The 22,791-nt window shown below is 34.2% G+C and overlaps 1 long non-coding RNA gene across 1 annotated transcript; it reads right to left on the reverse strand.

Moving 5' to 3' along the window:
• Positions 1-13,829: 13,829 nt before the first annotated feature.
• On the reverse strand, positions 13,830-21,535 carry LOC127552430 (uncharacterized). The gene is made up of 2 exons (XR_007951383.1): positions 21,464-21,535; positions 13,830-14,100 (listed from the first exon to the last, which is right to left on the reverse strand). It is a non-coding gene; the product is annotated as an uncharacterized LOC127552430 (long non-coding RNA).
• Positions 21,536-22,791: the final 1,256 nt, after the last annotated feature.

The following is a 22,791-nucleotide window of genomic DNA, read 5'->3' on the forward strand; positions in this document are numbered from 1 at the left end:
TGACTACAACTTCATAGAATCACAAAATTTTAGCATTGAGAAGGACCTGAGAAATTAGTCTGATTCATATCTGAAAAAGTTTCACCATAACAACATACTGAACAAGTAGTCTTTTAGTCTTTTCTTGAAAACATGCAGTGAAGCCTTTGAAAGAGTTCTAATTATTAGGAAGTTTTTTCCTAATGTCAAACTTAAATAGGCTTTTTTACAACTTCTTCCCAAAACCCCCAGTTCTGCCCTTTGAGACCTAATTCCCCCCTTGTACATGACACCTTTTTAAATTCTTGAAAATAGTTATATTACACTGAAGCTTGTCTGTTTCAGACTAATTATTACCACTTCCTCAATCAATTCTCATATGTCATTGACTCAAAAGTCTTACTTGTGATCGTCCTCTGAGTGTTTTCCACCTAATTAATATTCTTTCTAAAATGTGTGTAGAACTAAATATAATACTCCAGATACTGGAGGCTAGGTGATACAATGAATAGAGAACCTAAAGTCAAAAAGATCTGATTTAAAGTCCTGCCTCAGCTACTTACTGACTGTGTGATGCTGGGTAAAGAAAATAAAAGAAACATAAAAAAAGAACAGCTGTGGTTCAGTTGATAATTATCATCATCCCCTCCATCCCAAATATGTACTGAACTCTGATAGGTGAGCTTTTTTTCTTGCCTAGAATAAAATCTCCAAGCCACTTCCCATCTATATCCAAACTAGACTATGGGGGAAGTAATCCTCCTTTTTTATTACTTTCTTTTTATGTAGAGTTTTACCCTATTAGAATGTAATCTCTTTGGGAACAGGTGACTGATGTCCTATTTTCTTATTTGTTTTTTCCCTATTACCAGCCTCGCTACCTAACATGTAGTAAGCACTTAAAAAGTTTTTTTTTCTCTCTTTCCTCCTGCTCCCCTTCTTTTTCTCCTTTCCTTCCTTCCCCCTTTTTCTCCTCCTTTACTTGATCTTCCTTTTCCCCACAACTTTCCTCTCCATCCTTAGATAATTCCATGGTTAATCCTCTTGGAATTATCCTGATTCTTAGAGGATTGTATCTTGCTTACAACTTGTGTACATAATTTTATAAATCCAATTATTTGTTACCTTTCCTATAAATTCATTTGATATCTTCAGACAATTCCAGTTATTTCTTAACAGAACTATTTTTCTTTTACATCACAAGCATTTCATTCCTGAGGATTTCTCATCCTTCCTGGGATGGTTTTCATTGTAGAATTTTAGTCTATGGGACTACTTTCCCCTGAACCTGATGAGACCAACTATTCCAAAATGTAAAGTGATAGGTAATCTATGTCTGGTTTTCCTCTCCTTATTTGCCACAAACATAAATAGTATTCATTTTTTTCCAAAGATCCCATGATTTCTTACCCTGAAACCAGTTCTCACTTATCAGTGAAAATCATATACAGAATAGATTTTTCTCTTGTTGGATGTTCTGTTTTTTGAAGATAAAATCATCATTAAGACAAGTCAAGAAATTATTTGCTCTTTATTTGTATTGGAGAAGGACCTCTAACTGATATTCTGATAATTAACCATCCCTTTCCATCTCCATCACTACTATATCACGCCTCTATGCCAAGGTTGTGATTATTTCTTGAGCTCCTTACTGATCTTTTCCTTGGCCAGTTGTTCTCTAGTATATGTCAATGGAATAAGGTTCTATTTCTTTCTTCATTGATCCTCACTTAAGTGCTTTTTACCATGCTTCTTTCATCTAGTTCTTTAATTTCTTCATATGAGCATACCTTTTTTAGTACATAGTACTATCCCACTCCACAACCCCTTTTACTTATCTCAAACTTTATCAATGTAGCATACTGATATAGAGTCACATTTAAGTCCCAGTTATCATGCACCCACATTCAATGACACATAGGCAGTCAGATGTATCTGTTTAGTCTCGGACTTCTGATTGCTCCATTTCTTAAAAACTGCCTTTCAGAACACCAATCAGAATATTCACCCTACTACTTTTCTGATACTAAATGTACAGCATTCTCAGTAACATATTCCATGAAATTTCTCTCAATGACTGATGCTTTCTGGATGCTAAGCACTGTGGGAAATGAAGTCCTAAGAAGTTTCTCTTCAGTCATAACCTCTATAGTTTAAAAAAAACATAATAGAAATTAAACAATAAAAAGCAAAGAGTTAAAGTTAGAAAATGTTATAAGAAATTTAAGGAGAAAGATATTTGGGGCAGGAAGATCAGGGAAAGTTTCATGAGAGAGGGAATATCTTTTTCCTTGTCCTTCTTGTACCACAGAACTCTGAGGATTATAGGATTATAAATTTAAGTTTAGAATGGATCTTAGAGGTTATTAATTCCAATCTTTTCATTTTACACCTAACTGGGGTCTAAAAGGGTTAAATAACTCCCAAGATCTTACAGGTATTAAGTGGCAGAGCTGATATTTGAAGCCAGATCTTCCAAATCCAAATAGGATATTTTCCATTGTATCACTTTGTCAAAGTAAACATTATTTTTATTAGAGGCTTTGAATTTTGCATTGTGTTTTTCATACAGTCAGCATGTTCAGTTATAGATACAAAATATGAGGAAGATCTACTATCTTAGATTCCTCAGCTGACACAGATATCACATCTGATACATATACAACATTTCATGCTGTAGTTTTCCACTTTATTTTACATAGAGATTTTCATTGTTGTGTTCTTTGGGACTGAGATTGAATACTGCATTTCATCACAATATGAATGCTTTTGTGTGCTATTTTTAAAAATTATTTTAGATTAGATATAAATGTAGACATATTGGTTTGTTGATTTTTCTGGTTATATTTATCAATTCATATGAATCTTCCTATATTTTTCTGAATTCCTCATAATTATGATATTTTATGGAATATGAGAAAAAATATATATCTAATATTTTCCCAATTACATGTTAAAACAATTTTTAGCATTTTAAAAAAGTTTTTGAGTTACAAATTCTATCCCTCCCTCTTTTATTTTCTATCCTTTCCCTAAAATAAACAATCCAACATAGATTATGCATGTGCAATCATGTTAAACATTTCCATATTAGTCACTTTCTATGGGTAGATTTGAATTTTTTAAAAATGACAAAAATAAAGTGAAAAATAGTATGCTTCAGTTTACAATTTAGACTGTATCAGTTCTTTCTCTGGAGGTGGATAGCATGCTTCCTTATGAGATTGTCTTGGATCATTGTGTTGCTGAGAATAATTGAGTCATTCACAATTCCTCATTGCACAATATTGCTGTTAGTTTGTACCAAGTTCTTCTGGTTCTGCTCATTTCATTTTATATTAGTTCATATAAATCTTTCCATTTTTTTTTGAAACTCATCCTACTTGTCATTTCTTATAACACAATGATATCCCATCACAATCATATACCATAGGTTACTTAGCCATTCCCCAACTGATGGATATCCTCTTAATTTCCAATTCTTCACCACCACAGAAAGAACTATTATAAATAGTTTTGTACAAATAAATCTTTTCTCCCCTCTTTTTTATGTCTTTGGGATATAATCCTAGCAGTGATATTGTTGGATCAAAGAGTATGCAATTTTGTAGCCCTTAAGGCTATTATGCTCTCCAGAAGAGTTGGATCAGTTCACAACTCCACCAACAATGCATTAGTGTCCCAGCTTTCCCATCCCTTCCCAACATTTATAATTTTCTTTTTTGTCATATTAGCCCTTAAGATAGGTGTGAGGTTAAAAATAGCTTTATACATTTATCTATCACAGATTTCTTTTTGCCATTCCTTAATTCATGAACCTTTTATTGTTATTTTTGTCTATGAATATGTTTTATATAGAGAAACTTTCTGGTTTCAATCTGGAGATATGTCTGATAACAAATAATAGTCCAACTAATGATTTTATTAGATAAATTGTTTTTCAAAACAATTGGATCATCCACAATTCTGCCCTCATAATTTTAATATGTCTCCTTTGATCTCTCTAACATTATTACAACATTAACTATTTTTGTCTTTTATCACCTTTGCCATTTTGATGGAGAAGCAGTAGAAAGTTGTAATTGAGGGGTCTGGTCATAATCCTGGTTTTGCAACTACTACCTGTATAACCTTGGACAAGTCAATTAAATTCTCTGGACTTCAGTTTCTCATGGGTACTATGAGGGAGCTTCTCTAAGTGGTTTCAATGGTCCCTCCCAGCTCTGTGTCCTTGACTCTATAACTAGTCTAAGACAAAAGTTTAGAATTGTTTTAATTTGTATTTCATATGAATAGTGATTTAAAGAATGTTTGTGTGATTGTTGATAGTTTGAAAATTTTCTTTTGAAAGCTTTTTGTTTCTATTTTTACCTTCCCTTTCCACCTCCTCCTCACCATAGAATATTCTGTGACTTCTTTAAGATGACAAAATAAAATGTTGATGTAAGAGGAGATTGGGTAAGAGAAAAGCTGGATGATAACTCTCTACTCATATGAGGGAAAAAACCACATTGCTGGGATAACCAGGACTACTACTTGGAATGGAGTATCATGTTTTCTCTCCCTATTTTATATATAAACACTAAAGCCTGACAGAGACTCATTGCATTATTCCACCTGTCAAGTGATATATAATAGTGATAAATCACTGCGGGTGCACATCCTTCAGCCAGTCCCAGAGTAGCACAAACCAGGGTGCTGCTTGGAGCATCCTTCACATTTTTAGAGGAAGGATGGCCCACACTTGCCTTAAAGCTTATTTGCATGGTTGACCCATTTACACCACCCACACATCAATACATAATCCTGAAGCAGAGGTATTAAAATGTCAATGAAATCCTGGGGCTTTCACAGGGCTTTTTGATTTCCTTGTTGTGGTTTCTTACCTTTATGAAACATTAATCTGTAGTACCATTTTCATTTTCTTTTTAGTACTGACTTGATCAGTTATGTCCTACTGCAGAAATCTTGTGTTTTTATATTTCTGTGATGGATCATTAGTAGCAACCATTTAAAAGGACTTAAAAGAAAACCAAACTAGAAAAATCCATACTCTCTTCAAATTTGTATGCAAGTTCTTTACCTTTATAAAAACTGCATTATCTAAGGTTTTTTCTAGTTTAGTTTTCTCATAAGTTCTTTTAAAATTTTAATTATATCAACCACCACCATCACCCATTTATGAGGCTTTACCAAGCACATTCCACAAAAAAAGTTCATGACTATTATTGAAATGATTTTAGAGAAGAAGAAACCTGAAGCTGAGTGAATATGCCCTCTTGGGTACAAGGGAGAGCCAAATCTCTTAACAAACTTGATGCTTCTGCTATACCACATTGCTTTTCATTCTTGGTCAGCTCAGATATTTCCTATAAATTTTCCCCTTAATGTCAAATTAATTGTTTTACTTGTAATTGATTTCAAATTCATTCATACACTATCACTAATAACTAATGGTAACTAATTATATAAGAATCTTCATAAATTCTGATTTTACATGAAACCAGTTTTGAGTCACATAAACCTAATCTTTTTGATAATCATTTATTGAGTTTATTTTATTTTCCCAGATATATGATCTCATAAATGAAATCAAGATTCATAGATAGTGGTTTTAAAGATCAATTACCACACAAGAAACATAGGCTTCAATTATAGTAATAAAAACAAACTGACATTCTATAGCACTTTAAAACTTGCAAAAGATCTTAAAAACGCATAGGAAAGCTAGAAGCATTTATATACAATATACAATAGATATGATTGTACCCATTTTATGGATAATGAAATGGAGGCTTAGGAACACTGGGATGAGGTACAGAGGAAATAGAACTAGATCTAATTTCAGGAACTTGGTTGAAAATCTTACCTCTGACACTTCAGTCAACAAGAATCCAGAAGTATTTAGTAAGTAATCACCATGTGGCTGGCATTATTAGGCACTCAAGAGAGAAAGACAAAAATGAAAAAATTCTTGCTCTTTCAGAGTTAGGGATTTTATCAGGAGAGACAACATATATCTATATAAACACATCAGAATAAATACAAAATGAATAAAAGGTAATTAGCAAGATAGGACATTAACAGTTGGGCAAATCAGGAAAGTATTCTTGTATAAGATGATGCTTGAGCTATATCTTGAGGTAAATGAAAGATTTTAAAATATGTAGCCAAGAAGGGAGTGTATTCTAAGAATAGTGGAAGGAGGGTTGTGAGGGTAAAGGGAGATAGGCAATACAAAAATAATTCAGAAATGGGAAATGGAGTAAGGTATATGAGGAACAAAGAGAAGGCCAGTTTAACTCAACCATAAAATTCAGGAATGTGAACAATCGATATATGATGAAAGTAGAAAGATGGGAAAGGGCTTTGGTTTAAAAAAAAAAAAAAGGGGGATTGTGTTTTATCATAGAGATAATGAGGAACAACTGGAATTTATTGAGTTAAGGAGTGATAGGATCAAATTTTCACTTAAGAAAAATCACTGTGGTAGCTATGTTAAAGATAGATTAGGATGAGAAGAGACTGGTGACAGAAAGACCAATTAGAAGGCCATTCCTTTGTGCAGGAAAGAGGTAGTGAGGGCCTGAACCAAAATAGTGATTGTGAATAAAAAGAAGTGATCACATCTAAGAGATTTTAAGAGGATTAAAATTGCAATATTTGACCATTGAATGGCTATGTAGATTTAGGGAGAGTGAGAGGTGTAAAGACTAGTACATAGGTTAAACAACCCAGCAAGCCATAGGGCAATTCATTTAGTCTGTCTCAGTGTCAGTTGCAAACTGAGGTTAAACTAGATGGCCTTTAAGGTCTTTTCCAGATTTAAGCCAAACCTAAGTCTGTCTAAATCTGAGTCTAGTGTTCTATACATTTCTCCAAATCAGAAAAAAAACATACTAGCACTCAGGAGAAATGGGTAATAGATCTGGCTTTGTCTCTGACTTGCTGTAGCAAGAAAATCAATCTAATTAATCAATTAAGCCTCAATACTTAATAATTAGTCGATTAAATGTTAACTTCTTTACTCTGGACATCCCTAAAAATCAAAGGATTGAAGTGGATCATCTCTGAGGTCCTTTCTAATTCAAACAATCTATATCAAAATTGATTCTATGTTAAGGAAGAGGAATAAAATAAGCACTTATTAAGTTATTACTCTGTGTCAGGCACTATGTAAGCATTTTATAAATATTATTTCTCTTGATTCTTGTAATAATCTTAAGAGGTAGATGCTCTTATTATCCCCATTTTACAGATGAGGAAACTGAGAGAAACAGAAGTTAAGCGATTTGCCAAAGATATATGGGGTAGGAGATTTGAACACAAAACTTCTTGACTATTAACCTATATTATTATTTACTGTGCCACCTAGCTGCCTTCAGCAGTTCTAAGGAAGTTATAAATATCACATAATTTCCTAATTATGTGATAGTTCATGAAATAACTACATAATTACCGAAATGTTTGCTTTGTAATTCAACTTTTTTTTTTATTTACATGAAATAAAGTTGGATTTTTTTTGTTTGTTTGTTTTTTTGCTTTGTTCACATCTCTCTCTTTTGGACTCTCTGTCTCTCTGTCTCTGTCTCTTTCTCTGTGTGTCTGTCTCTGACTCTCTTTCCTTTAGATTAAAAAGCTAATGAAATACAGGTGAAAATGCTTAAATTAAAATTTACTAACTCAGAAAATTATATTACAAATAATTAGTTTTCAATTTCTCTTTTGTAGATGCTTATAACTCAGTCTAAATCCTGTACTATCATGAGTACTCTCATTGGTGGGCCTCTAAAAAGTTAAGCCAGGTTCAAGATAGTGAATCAAAAAATCAAGACTATATCCCACAAGCACCAACCTATGTGGTTTTTATATTATGTGTTTTTCAGAACCCCCATTTTAAGGACAAGACCAGGGCAATCGTGTTACATTTCTTTCCTGGCTTAATTTAGCTACCATGACCCTCAACACACACACACACACACACACACACACACACACACACTCACACTTGCTCATTTTCCAGATCTATTTATGAGAATACAAAGAAGTTAACTCCTCCTCACTGTCTGTCTTTTTGTTTATATTTGCATCTTTAGTATTTAGCACAGAACTTGGAACACAGAATAAGTGTTTTATTACTTTTCTACTACCTACTACAGCAACCGGAAAAGACATAATAGTTCCAAACAAAATACATCTAATCAAATAGTGTAGAAAATTAGGTGACAAGAAAATATCCTAAGAAAAAGGTTTTCCCATAAGTTACTATACCATCGATGGTAAAGGGTGTAAAAACACTGAGAACACACATGACCACATACAGAGACATATGGCCAAGAAACATATGAAGAGACAACATTAAAATATACATGATCTACCATCATGTCTATTTAGGGTAACTTGGACCTCTGGTCACTTGTCCATTGATGAGTTAATGAGGCAGGAGAGGGGAAAGGAAGGTCCTTGTATTTCTATTTGATGTTGAATGTTGACTGTCTAATGAAGACACCTGCTGAGTATCACACTTCCACTGAGTACTGAATCTCCTCTCTGTGATCTTCTCAGTGATGGTCATTATAAATAATTGGTTGAGCTGCTCTCTGTTATCATCTGCTGGAGCATGAGTGCTGATGAGCTGCTCCTCTGCAAGAGATTACTTATTTTACTCTATTACTCCTGCCAATTCCAAAGCATAAAAACAGTATGATAACCATTATATCCACCTCTGTAGCTAATAAGAAGCTCTCTGGTTAGGATTGTCTCTTATTATGTCTTATACTTAAAACCTATCTTGCTAAATTCTCTAAGAGCTAGTATCCCTTGGCCCAAAGCTCCTCCTTTAGCCAGCTCTGCTAATCCCTAGCTGCAGATCATTTGGTTTCCCTAAACTGGAACTTTTCTTCTATCCCTTCCAAGTGCATGGTCCAGCCATCTATGATTTTAAATTAGAAAATACTTTTCCATTCTTATCAAATCCCTGGTTGTCAATCTGTGTATATCCTCAAACCATTTCCAAGACTCCACAAAATCATAAAGGAGTTTTATGGGAAAGGGACACCTCAATAGTAGAACTTATTTGCACTTTCAGGTTTTTAAATCATTTTGCATATGTTACTTCATTTGATACTTAACAGTCTGTGAAATAGGTGATACTATTATCCCTATGTGGGGAATAGAAAAGGTGAAGAACTTACAGGAATGTATGAATTCTTTTTCTGTATTTTATTATTTCTGTGTTTCCCCTATGACCTGTATATGTGCAGGCTCATATCTACTTGAGCCTTGGCCAGCTAGAAACATATTTACTTAACCTGAACTGATGACATTTATTGGTATTTGACATTTATCAATATTTAGTCTATTAGCTGGACCACTGTCTGCTTGATTAAGCCTGAAGGCCTGACTTTGTTTCCCAGAAATCAGGAGATTTCAGGGAAACAGAAACCTTCCATTCCAATCTCCCCAACTAGCAACAACCAATTAGATGCCTCCCCCTCCCCTTCTCAATGCTCTCTTACTTGTGATGTAATTTCTTGTATAAAAGCTATGTATCTTTACTACTCCTTTAGCCCTCCTACCTCGAGCTTATCTTGCGATGGGACGGCTCATCCTCCGGAGGTTTTTCAATAAACAACTTTTCTGCCTTCTACTGAGGGATCTCTGAGTAGTCATTTTGGGTAAGGGTCTTCTATATCCCTCACACCTATATTTCAGATGAGAAAATTAAGGCCAAGGAAGGTTAAATGATTTGCTAAGCTTCACACAGCTAAAATGTATCTAAAAGAGATTTGAAAATTGTCTTCTTAATGCCAAGTGAAATGGTCTAACTACTGGGCTAGCTACTCTATGTATAATTCCTGGCTTCTACACACATCTGAGAGAAAAAATAAAAGGACTAGGAGAAGACAGTAAGACTATAGAGTCCTGAAGAGGAACATTTATTTCAAATTTCTGACAGCATTATGCATTCTTGCCAAATAGTCTTTATTTATAATAACTTCCATCTACAGTCACCTAAGAATTCTTTCTATTCCAATATCCAGTAAAACTCACCTTCTTGTTCCTTGAACAAGAAACTTCACCTACCTGTACATTTTTATAGGCTCTTCCCCTGTCTGAAATATAAAGAAGATAAAATTTGTAAAATGTACTTTTTTTTCTATGTACTTTTTTTTTTTTTTTGCTTCCTTCATTTCTTCCTTCTCTCCATCCAACTCTACCTCCTTCCTGGACTTCCTTCACATTCTAGATAAAATCTGACTTTCCACAGGAAGCCATTCCCAATCTCCCTGAATTCTGGTTATCTTCTATTGATTATTTTCAATTGACCTTGTACATAGTCTTTTTGTCCATAATTATTTACATGTTGTCTCTCCTATTAGACTGTTGATTCCTTGGAAGTAGAGGCTGTTTTCTGTTTTCTTTGTACCCCAAATGCTTACCACAGAAGCAGGGACATATAGGCACTTAATGAGTGCTTATTGGCCTTATAGACTTTGAGTAAGCTGTAACTGAGTTATTTTTTAGTTGTGTTAGACTGTGATAAATTTTGGAATTTTCTTGGCAAATATATTGGCTATTTACTTTTCCAGCTCCTTTTATAGTTGGGGAATTGAGGCAAAGAAGCTTGTAAATGTCTGAGGTCAGATTTGAATTCAGGAAGAGGAGTCTTAGGTACTTTACCTAATATTCCATCTCACAACCCACTTGTGTCCATAGCAGTATCAAGGTATGTAATAGTGGAAAGATTCACTGGAAGCAAGATCTGGAATTTGATCTTGCCTTAGACAACTTGCCTTAGCAGCTCTGTATCCCTGAGCAAGGTTTCTACTTTTCTCAGACAATTTTTTCTCATTTGGAAAAAGGAGAAAATAAGTGCCTTTTCCTCAGCATTGTTGTGAAGGTCAAATGAGATTATATATGTAAAGTGCTTTGCAAACCATAAAGCACTATGTAAATGCTCACTGTTATGATAGTGTCTAACACTGCTCCTTTTACAGGAGAAACCATTTTGTAAATATAAGACAATTTTGATTTGATTTAAGGAGGCTAATAAAGGAGGGTAAAAGCAACAGCCTAGTTAGGTGGTACAATATATCTTTATTTTCAAGATAGAGTAGGGATTTTCCCCCTTCAATATATAAAGACAGGTCTGCCTGCTTCCACCTCCATACATGAAATTATACCAATTTTCATCAGACCTGTTTGGCCCCCATTGTAAATTGCTCCTGCACACACCTGCCTGCCTGATAGGCAAATCATGCAAAAAATCACTGTGGAAGCTTCTTAAATCCTGATTAATAGGAATTACATGCACATGGGAGAAAAATAAGCTTCTGAAGATGAAGATAGCATCTTCCCCCTGGTCTGTTGTGACTTACCCTCTACCTTTTTCTGCTACAAGAAAATTAACTCAAAGGCAATTCCTCAAATTAGGAGTGAAAAAGCAGGCTTGAAACATCCCTGCTTCTGTTTCTTTGGTTCTGACCCAAGGCAATTTAATTTCAGATTGGGATGTCTGTCTAGCTCTGCCTTCCCTTCCTAATGCAAATATGTAAGCATGATAGTTTTTCTCAAAATCCAGTTTGCCTAACTGAAGCAAAATAAACTCTCAGGGGGAAAAAAAATCTTAGCTTAGAGTTTCTTGTAATCTCTTCTTTCTCCTGCTCACTCCCTCAAGGAACCCATGCTAGATGTGTCACTTAATGGGAATGGGTCAGGTGATCTGAGACAGCAATAGCATCCACAAGTTCTAACTATTATTGGCTACGGTTTCCTCACAGACAATGATACCTGTTGGAAATACCTTTCATGGCCAATAGATTTTGGAAAGAATATGTGGTATGAAAAAGCACACAAAAGTGTGCAAGTATTCCCTGCATGATATGTGATTATCTTTCTTCTGAGGTACTCAGTGTCCATCTGACCCTTAAAAATAAAATCCACCCCACAGGCAAACCACAAAGAAGAGATTTGGACATTGTAGTAGTAATCATAAAGAAAAAAGAAAATTAGTCCTCAGACTGTAGATATTTTACAGGTGATTCTCTCCCCGAGGGAGCTTTAGTCATTATTTGCATGAGGAGAAAAAAATCCCATTAAACGTGAGGCTTTGAAAGCTTGAGCAATAGATATTTTTTTTAAAAAATCTTTCCTTGGTTATTAGAATGAGCAGGTTTGTAGCCTTTTAAAAATTCAATCATCCCAGCAACATTTATCAAGTGTGGTGGAAAGAATACTAGAAGAGCTTGGTTAGGGTCCCAGTTCTGAAACTAAGAGTGTCATTTTGTCCTAGTCTCTTACACTCTCTGAGTCTAACTTCCTCATCTCAATTCAAATCAATATACATACATATATATATATATATATATATATACGTTAAAAAATATAAACAAGATATGTGCTAAGTACAAGGGATAGAAAGAAAAATTTTAAACAGTACCCACCTTCAATCTATTGTGAGCATCCCTTCTACTAAGAGGAATAATCATATTCACAGTACCTACTTCAAAAATCTGCTTCAGGTTCAAATGAGAAGCTATTTTTAAAGCCTCAAATGCTTGGGAATTATCACTATTCATCGATTTTATTGGTGTCATCTATTCATACCGCCATTAAAGTTCTACTCGGCCCTACTCATGCATTGTGGAACAAAAATAATACTATGAAGTATTAAGGTACCTATAAATAAGACATGATTAAATCAACTTCACACACATATCAGATAGGCAAAGTTTACCAAAAATAAAAAAGGAGGTGCTACAGGAAATTGGAACATTGATGCACTGTTGATGTAGTTGTGAACAGATCTAATAATTTTGGAAAGCAATTTCAAAGAATACCCCATAAGTTACTAAATTGTGCATACTCTTTGACCCAGAAATATAAATACTACACCTATATCCCAAAGAGATTTTTTAAAACAGAGGAAAAAAGACCCATATGTACAAAAGAAAAAAATTATAAAAGCCTTGGGTCATGGCAAAGAAAGTTATCTACCAACTGACAAAGATGATAAACTATTGTGGAAAGAAATGCATTTATAAATATTGTCAACATGGTGATTTGTTTTGACTATATATATTTTTACAAAGGTTTTGTTGTTCTTTTTCTAGTTCAATGTAGTGGAAGATATATGCTTGTTAATTTTTTTTAATTGTAAATAAATTGGAGTTAAAACATCATAATACAACAAAAAGTAGCTGGATTTGGCATTAGACCAAAATTCAGATCTTTCTTCTGATACAAGATGTTTGATTGAACTAATTATTTTTCTTTAGCTATAAAACTAGGAGTTTGGATTAGATCACTTTGAAGAATCTTTTCAGTTCTAGACACATAATTCTACTCCTGAATTCTACATGGTAACCATCCATAATTTAGATGTGGGATAATACATGTTTAGTTACTATTCATGATCTCAAAATCAATTCCAGATCATTAATTCCATTCTACAAAACAATAACTTGACATAATAGAATTGTGGAACTTTAGATTTGAAAGATACATTAAAAAACAATCTAATTCAATCTCTATGATTTTACAAATAGGAGAATGAAAGTAAAAGTTCACTCATTAAAGAAATAATAAAACTCAAATGAGAACCCCACATTTCTTGATATCTAGTCCTTTGTTCTATTCACTGTCTTGTTATTGAATAAGTTTTTTTAGAATAACATTATTTTCTTTTGTTTGTTTTTTATTAAAGATTTTATTTTCAAAACATATGGATGGATAATTTTTGAACGCTGACCCTTGCATAACCCTGTGTTCCAAATTTTCCCCTCCTTACCCTCCACCCCCTCCCCAGATGGCAAGCAATCCAATATATGTTATATATGTAAAATATGTTAAATCCAATATTTGTAAATATATTTATACAATTATTTTGCTACATTAAAAAATCAGATCAGAAAGGAAAGAAAATGATTAAGAAAACAAAATGTAAGCAAACAACAACAAAAAAAGTGAGCCTATTATGTTGTGATCCATACTTGGTTCCCATAGTCCTCTCTCTGGGTGTAGATGGCTCTCTTCATCACAAGATCACTGGGACTGGCCTCAATCATCTCATTGTTGGAAGGAGTCATGTCCATCAGAATTGATCATCATATAATATTGCTAGAACGATATTATTTTCAAATTAAATCTTTTTAAATAAAAAATCCATATACACAAAAATGTGCAAGTTAAAGGAGACAATACTCATGAAACTTAAATATTTCATTTCTATTTTACAACATTTTTTAAAAGACAAATTTGGTATGCACACTTAGGCAAACACTTTGTACTTTCTGATCATAATAATCAAGCACATGGTTATCAACAGGACATATTCTGATATAGAAACAACTCAAACAAATGTGGAAAAAAATGGGAAGACAGCTGCCAAAATGGAATGCAAAAAATGTCATGAAATGAAGATTTCACAACCCAAAGCCATAGCTCAACCAGTTGATAAGGTAGGATAAATAACTGCCTTCATTAAAAGACTTCATGAAATGTCATTTTTTTTACTATCATACAGTCCATTCTAAAAGACTTCAGTTGTCAGTTAAATGGCTTAAGAATATTTCTGTTTAAATTTGTTTCACATTCATTTATATTCTTGCCTCTCAGATATCCAGTTCATGTACATTTTTCAGGAAGGTCAAGTTGGGAAAGGGGCAAGGGATGGGAGGTGAGGAAGGTATTTTCTCTGAATAACAAATAGATTGAGGTCTATTATTTGAGGGTAAGAAACTATGCCTTTTGTATCTAGAAATTCTTGAATCTTAGAAAATTGTTGGGGACATTTTAATCTTTAATTTTAACATCATCTCTGATATTGACTGCTATCCCTAGTTTAGAGAGGAAAGAGGAAACAAATGTAAATTGTTTGCTTTTTCAAAAATATCCTAACAAAAATCATGGTGTTAAAAATATGTCAGACATGCTTTCCACTGTTTTTATATTCTGCACATGATCAAAGTTATTCTGTTAAAAATTTTCTATATGTTTCAAGATTGTATAAAACATAAAGAATCCAGAACAACTTCTGACACTGAACACTGGTTCAGAGTTCAAAGTAGTAGGAATTGGAAGCGTGTTAAAATTCAAGGGAAAATTTGCCCAAGAAATTGATTTAACTTAGATAAATTACTAATCCAATTCCATCCTTCTGCAAAATATAATCTTGATTTCTGCTCATTTTTGAGAATCTGAATTTAATCAGATAGCAAAAAAAAAAGATAGCAAAGAAGTCAAATAAGTAGCTGTCCTTGGTTCACCATGTCAAGGCCTGCATTCACATCAAAGTTCAACATAGAACTATTCTGGTGGGAAACCAGTAAATATAAGGAATTATTTGTCATGACCATGCCTACAAGTTCCAACTGAATGTTAATTCTTTCCTTTAGGATCCTGCATGTGACCCTCAAATCTTACTCAGCATGTGAGACAGCATGAAAGATGGACAACTCTGCACTTGTCACCTACTCTGAACCTAATGTAAAGCCAAGGAAACTATGTTTCCGTCTTCAGAAATCTTAGAATCAATACTTAAAATTTTGAGAATCAATGAACATAAGGACTTTAGTCTGACCACATGGGCTGTCCTTTAGAAAAATAGTTTCTATTTCTGATTTGTTTGGCATTCTGTAAATTGTGCTGTTGCTGGAATATTTAAAAACCTTGCTGTTAACATTTGTTGAGAAGTCTTTGTAGGAGAATGACCATATTGACTAACAGTAGTCTTAACATTGCCAGATGGCATGAATAGGCCAGATATACATGGAAAATAAATGTTTCCAAATGGTTTCATGCTTCAGAAAAATCAAAGGTCCTCATCATAAATGAAAACCCAATACTATGTTTACTTTAAAGTAAAAATGCAAAACAAGTGAATATATAACCTACTTTTGTATATATTAATAATGCTTCAAAACTGTCATATCCCTTAGATTATTTGATCCTCGTGTTTTACTATACTTTGATAGGTCTAAGATCTTACTGATATTGGTCTTTACTCATCTATATCTTCTCATGAAAAGGAGAGAAGGGCTAAAAGAATGGAATGTTCTTATTTCCTCCCCAATCCTACAATTGTCCATCACATAGAGAGGGTGGGAATCAGCTAAGTATACTTGCCCCTGGCTTCCTTTTCTCCTTTGCTGACTAGATGACCAAACTTTGTTCTTGAGGTAGAGTTGTTCCAGCATGGAGGCAACCATTTGATTTTGATCAATGTGAATGTCTTGGGTCAAATGAATGATTGATTAAGGTTGCAGCAGTAAAAAGGCTGATGTCAAGAAAAGTTTCTGTGTCTCAGGGGAGTGTCCCAAGACTGATCATTTTAAAAGCATACATGAAAACGGAGTGTTTGAGTAATACTCTGCTGAGTGCAAAGCCTAAAATATCCTATTGCTTGTCTTAAATATTGTTTTGTATTTGAAAGAGGTTTGATTATTAGCTTCCCTTCAGTTTATAACAATAGTGATTAGTTAAGTTGTTGAATCCTGTTCTGTCAATGTTCACTATGTTGAAAATTTTATATATGTGTAGGAATAAATTACCTGTCTCATACCTGGTTCAATATTTTACATTGAGCAGCATTTTTTTTAACTTGTCCCTTTTGGGAGAGAATCTAAATGTAATCCAATGAAGCAAAATAAGCATAATAAGCTTTATTTTTGTTTCTTTTTCCTTTTTTGCTATAGAGTGCTTTACACACCTATTTGGATCAGTTTGTCTCCTGACTCTTCCAGGGAGACAGTGTTACAGTGGAAAGAGCCTTGAAATAAGAGCCAAATGATCAGCATTCCACTGGCTCTACAGCTGCTTAAATATATGACTAGGACACAATCATATCTCTAAGCCTATTTCTTCATCTATAAAATTAGGATTCTAATACTTGTCCAGCCCCCCTCACACAAATAGGATGGTCAAACAAGACAGTGTATTAAAAGTATTTTGTAAACTATGAAGTTCTATGTTTTATATCTCTAGCAGTACCTGGCATTGGACTTTATGCTTAGTAGGTGATTAATAAATGTTTATTGAATTACAATGTGTCCAATTCATTCTTTCCTTTCATAAGTATCTGTTAATTATCTATTATATTAGAGACACTGTGCCAAATTGTTGTTTGTCCTTCATTTTCAAGGAGGACCAATGATATCATGAGTAATATCTTAACTCATGGGTGAATTGAAGTGAAACAGAGTTGCACAAAGTTGCCAGCCTCATTTTCTTTCCCTGAGTCACAGAAATCCAGTGACAATATAAAAATAGAGTTAGTTGGAGATGGTTCAGGATGCAGTGGATGACTTCGGCATCATAAATGCCTGACCAAGCTCAACATACTCCACAGAACCTGCTTCATCTGCCTTCATGGCCATTGAAACAAATTGTTCTCTTCCACACATGTTCTGGGGAATATCTTCTTAGAAAAAACACCCCCTAACTCACCAGCAGGTTTGAGACCTGTTGGTTACCCTTAACCTGGTTTAGCCCATCTATCTTATACAGCTTGCCAGATTTTGGTCATTGTATATGCTACAGTTTCTTAGAGCCACAGGTGAGGCAGACATCCAAGGTGGATGAGAAGCCCTGAAAAGGGCTTAACAAGCATTCATAACAAAGGTGGTAGGCCTCCTGAACACTCAATACCCCCACTGTGCTGCATACTAAGAGTACAAAGATGGAAACAAAATACTTCCTGGACTTAAGGAGATTGTATGAATATAAAGTTCTGCTGTCTCTATAGTTTTTATGCCCAGCATCATGTGTCTTTGGTCTTCTCTTCACCCTTTTATTGGGATGACTTTGGAGCAATGATTCTAAATCTATTTTGAGTCATGTACCCTTTGGCAGCATGAAGACACCTGTGGATCCTTTCTCAGAATAATATTTTTTAAATGTATAAAATAAAATATACAGCATTGCAAAGAAAATCAATTTATATGGAAATACCATTGATATCAAAACATGCTTAAAAATAAGTTCATAGATTCCCCCAAAACTTTTGCTTTAAAGTTTCAAATGAAATTATATATGTAAACCTTAAATCTCTCCAAATATGAGTCATTATCAACTATTATATTGTTTTAACAAAGACTTCATAAAGCCTATGAACAGAATAGGATCCATATTATCATTTACATTTGCAAGATAAAAAAATACAGATTCAGAGAAGTTCATCATAGTCAACTATCATTTTTATGTGTTTGCATGAACAATCCAATTTTAAAAGATATTTTCTCTTTTTCCATAATTTTACATTATCCACATTTTTTAACTGAGGTAGCTAAGTGGCTGATTAAATAGAAAGGTAGGTTTGGAGTCAGAAAGATTTAAGTTCAAATTTGACCTCAGATACTTATTAACTGGGTGACCCTAAGCAAGTGATTTAACATCTGTATGCATTAATCCTGGAGACAGAAATGGTAAACTACTCCAGAATCTTTGCTAGAAATAATAAATAATTTTTAAGAAAATAAAACAAAACATAATGGGGGGAAAGAAATGGTTAGAGGGTGATAAAGTGTCACAAAGAGTCAGGCATGGCTCAACAATAACAATAAAAAACAATAACAACAACAAATAGCAAAAATAATAATAAATATACAGCCTTTTGAAGCTTGCTAAATGCTTTATCACATTTGAATCTTCTAATAATATTGTGAAGTAGGTGCTATCATCATCTCTATTTTAAATGACAAATAGAAGCTGGTAGACTTTAGGTGACTTGCCCAGTGTAATATAACTAACAAACATCTAGTGTAGGATTTGATCTCAGGTCTTCCTCAGGTCATCAAGTCCAACATGTCTCACTGTGCCACCTAATTGCCTCTATATTATTAATTATTTTCATGTAAACCATACATGTGAAAATTAAAGTCATTTACATAAAATTTAGTAAATATTAATTAAAAGAAACCTAATGGCAATCAAATATTTTAAGGACAAGGGCATGCAAATGGAAATAGTAGTCTTGTTAGGTTCATCCCCAGAAGGAATTAGAATTAGAAGAAATGATAGGAATTACGAAAATTCACATATGGTCTGAATATAAAATAAAGGCAGACATGCTAACCATCAGAACTATTTCCAAAATAGAATGAGCTGATTCAGAAAGTTGGGGGCTCCCCATTACTGGATTGCCTTCCAATAAAGGCTAGATGACCATTTTCATGGGCATGTCATGGGTCCCAGCTTAGGTATTAATTAGATTAGATGATTAATGAAATCCTTTCTATCTCTGAGATTCCATGAAAATGCAAGCAGGGATATCATATGAGAATTTCTTTGATCTCTGAAATATCTCCCCTCTTTACATAAGATTATTAAGTATTTCTTTATGCCTTAATATCATGAAGGAGCAGAGGGATATTAATAGTTCATTAACTCTAGGACTTGAAAATGAGGAGAAACAAAAAAATTAACACTGTACAATTTTTGGTGGGTTACATTAATAGAGGAAAATAATGGCAATAATAATTCACTCATCATTTAGCTTTGCATTTCATGAGATGCATGTTATACAAACCATATAAAGAAATACTTTATTTCTCATGGAACAAAAATGCAATTTTTTACCACTGACATCCTTCAACAAACAGAAAAATACTTTCTACATTATATAATCTAAAGATAATGTTAATAAAGTGCAATTTTTAAAAAACTGAACTTAGTCACTGAACCTAAAGGTCATTTCATGATTTGGAGTAGAGATAGAATTCAGTAGATTGCTGTGATCATCTCTCAAAAAGAAATTGATGATGATGCAGATAAAAAAATTAAATGATCTAGCCTCAAAGCAGTTAGAAAAAGCCATTTAAAAGCTCATCTTTGTCCAGCTATGTGAAATGAAGTAAATCAGGTTCTGATTCACTGGGGATAATGACAAAATTAGAGAATCTTAAAGCTATAAGAAAGGAAGGAAGAAAGAAAGTTACCTGCAATGTGCAAAGCACTGTGTGAAGTACTTCACAAATATAATCTCATTTGATCCTCATAACAATACTGGAAGCTAAATGGTATTGTTATCCCCATTTTTATAGTTAGAAAACTGAGCCATATGAACAGAACTATAAGTAGGAATTCAAGCACTTTGGAAATACAAAGATTGAGGAAGATGATCTAAGGCAGACATTGTTAGACACAAGCCTCACAACACTACAGAGACAGGCATCAAATTAAAATGTTATTAGAAAATATTTAACATGACAAAAATACAATAAATCATAGATAATATTGCATTTTTAAAAGTAAGTCGATATGTGGCCCACAGGGATCCTTCCGTAGAGATTGGTGGCCTGTTTCCATTTGAATTGACAAAATTGGTCTCAAGTAGGAATATCCCTGCGCTTATTTGTGCAGTTCCCTGCAAAAGAGATCATGTATCATAGATTTATAGATAGAAGGAACATCAAAGAACACTCACTCCAACCTCCTTAATTTAACAGATAAGAGACTAAGGCCTAGAGATATTATGTGATCCAACATCACACAGATGACCTTCAAAGGTAGGATTTAAATAAAGGTCTCTGACTGAACTTAGCATTCTTTCCACTGTACTATGGTGATTTGTGGGGAATTTGAAGGCATGATGTTTGTACAAGGAAGGGGGCTGAGTGAAGGAGAGTGTGAGTCAAGTGTTTTAATTATTGGGGTGGAAAAAGAATAGCCTAGAAGTCCAGCGATAACAGCAGAAAGATCTGGCAAGATGGAATGAACTTTAAAGGAGAGATGGTTACTGAATTCCTCCTGATGTCCATGGGTTTGGGGAAAGAAACAGCCAGTCTTGGAAAGAGTGCCAAAAGATGTGATATTTTCAGAAGAAAATTAGGCTATGATAAGCACCAAAGTGGAGAAAAAGAGATTGTTTTTTAAAGAAATGTTAAAAAGCAAGAGTGGAGCAACTAGGTGGTCAGGTAGATAGAGCAACTGGTCTTAGAGCCAGGAGTCAAATCTGATCTTAGACATTTACTAGCTATGTGACCCTTGGCAAGTCACTTAATCCTGATTGTCTGAAAAAAGTAAGTAAATAAATAAAGGACTGTGCCAGAAAGCACAGTGGGAAGGGAGAGCTAAGGAGATTTGGATTTAGGGAGGCTAGGACTATGGACACTCATTCTCTCCTACCTATTCTACACCAATGCAGATATTAAAGGAATATAGTAAATTTATGACAGCCAGTCCTAGGGGATAGCTCTGAAAGATATCTTTAGTGGAGTGCCAGCCCAGTAGCCATCAGGCAAGCGCCTAAAAAAGCACCTTATCCTATAGTATATGAACAAGAGTTATCTCTACAACATCCTAAACAAATATATAAGAATCTTTTCCTCCCAACATCCTGCTAGATGCCATTTATAACAGGTTATGATCCAGTCTCTGCATACAAATACTCCTGGGAGGGGAAATTCACTAACTCCTGAGCCAGTTCATTCCACTCTTGGACTACTCTAATTATTAGGAATTTTTCTTTCAGAGGCAACCTTACCTGGTCTCTCTGCAATTTTCTGTCAGAGTTACTCATTCTCCTCTCAGGGGACCAAGCAGGACAAGTGTGAAGGGAAAAGCTTCTACTACCTCTGATTGGCAAATAGTTTAAGACTTTCCTCCTATTAAACCTCTTACAAACCACTGACAGGCATAGCAAAACTGATTGGCTCAATTGAACTCCCTGTACTTTTACTGCCCTCAAGAGGTGATGCTTAGGAACAATTAGCCAAAAGGCAGGAAATTGGGGTTAGAAAAAAGACCTATATAATGAGTCCCTAAATAATTGACTACTAACAATCTCAACTCTGATCCAGCTTCCCCTTAAAACCAATTGGCTCTGCCTCAGAACATAACCAGCACCTGCTAATTTGCACAACAATCCCTTTACTATCTGGAATTAATTTGATAATCTTCTATTATATCTTTAAAGTATCTGTCAGCTGGTAGAATAATGCTGGGTGATCATTTGAATGCCAGTACTGGCAACAATTCTGCCAAATCTTCATCTACCAGAAATCTGGACTAGAAAGACAATTTCCACATGGCCGTCTCTCTGAGGAGAAAAATAATTTCTCTTTCTGATAATTCCATAATTTACAAGCCTCTCTCCTGCTAAAGTTGCTGCTTGTGTGACACTCCTAACATTTATTTAAACTTCTTCACAGAAGAATGGCCAAATATTAAATGATAGTCACCCAACCTTACCAAATGGCCAGATTAAAATCAGAGAATGTTAGGGCTGGAACATGACAGAATTTATCCAGTCCAACCTTACTTCCCCTCATTTTATAGCACAGTTATCTACACCCTCTATTCAGATTGTATTAAGGCACTTTCTTTATCTAGATCACTTTTTTATCTTATTCTATCCTTTATCATGCTTATTTGTGTGAATGTGTACCTCCCTATTAGTCTGTAATTTTATTGAGAGAGGAATTGCATTAGGAGCAGGAACTATGCTCGTGTACCTTTACAATCTCAATGAATAGCACAATTCCTTGTACTGGATTTTGTTGTTATTATTGTTGTTGTTGCTGCTGCTGTTGTAGGATGGAGACAGAATATGGTTTAAGTCTGTAAGTCAATTGGCATATGAACCTCTCAATGAGTATATTTCCTCTATCCAAGTGGATTGGCACCTGTTCTTCAAATCACAGGGTTGAAAAGTTATCTAGAGCACTGAAAGCTTAAGTAACTTTACCAAGTTCATAGAACCACTTTGTCTTAAATTCAAGATTTAAATTTGCTAGCTCATGTCCTCCAAAAAAGAGGAAATTATGGACAAACTTTACATTTTTTCCATTGATAAAGAGCACCACCTCCTGG

Source organism: Antechinus flavipes, chromosome 2, assembly GCF_016432865.1.
Source record: "Antechinus flavipes isolate AdamAnt ecotype Samford, QLD, Australia chromosome 2, AdamAnt_v2, whole genome shotgun sequence".
In the NCBI taxonomy this organism is placed as follows: domain Eukaryota; kingdom Metazoa; phylum Chordata; class Mammalia; order Dasyuromorphia; family Dasyuridae; genus Antechinus; species Antechinus flavipes.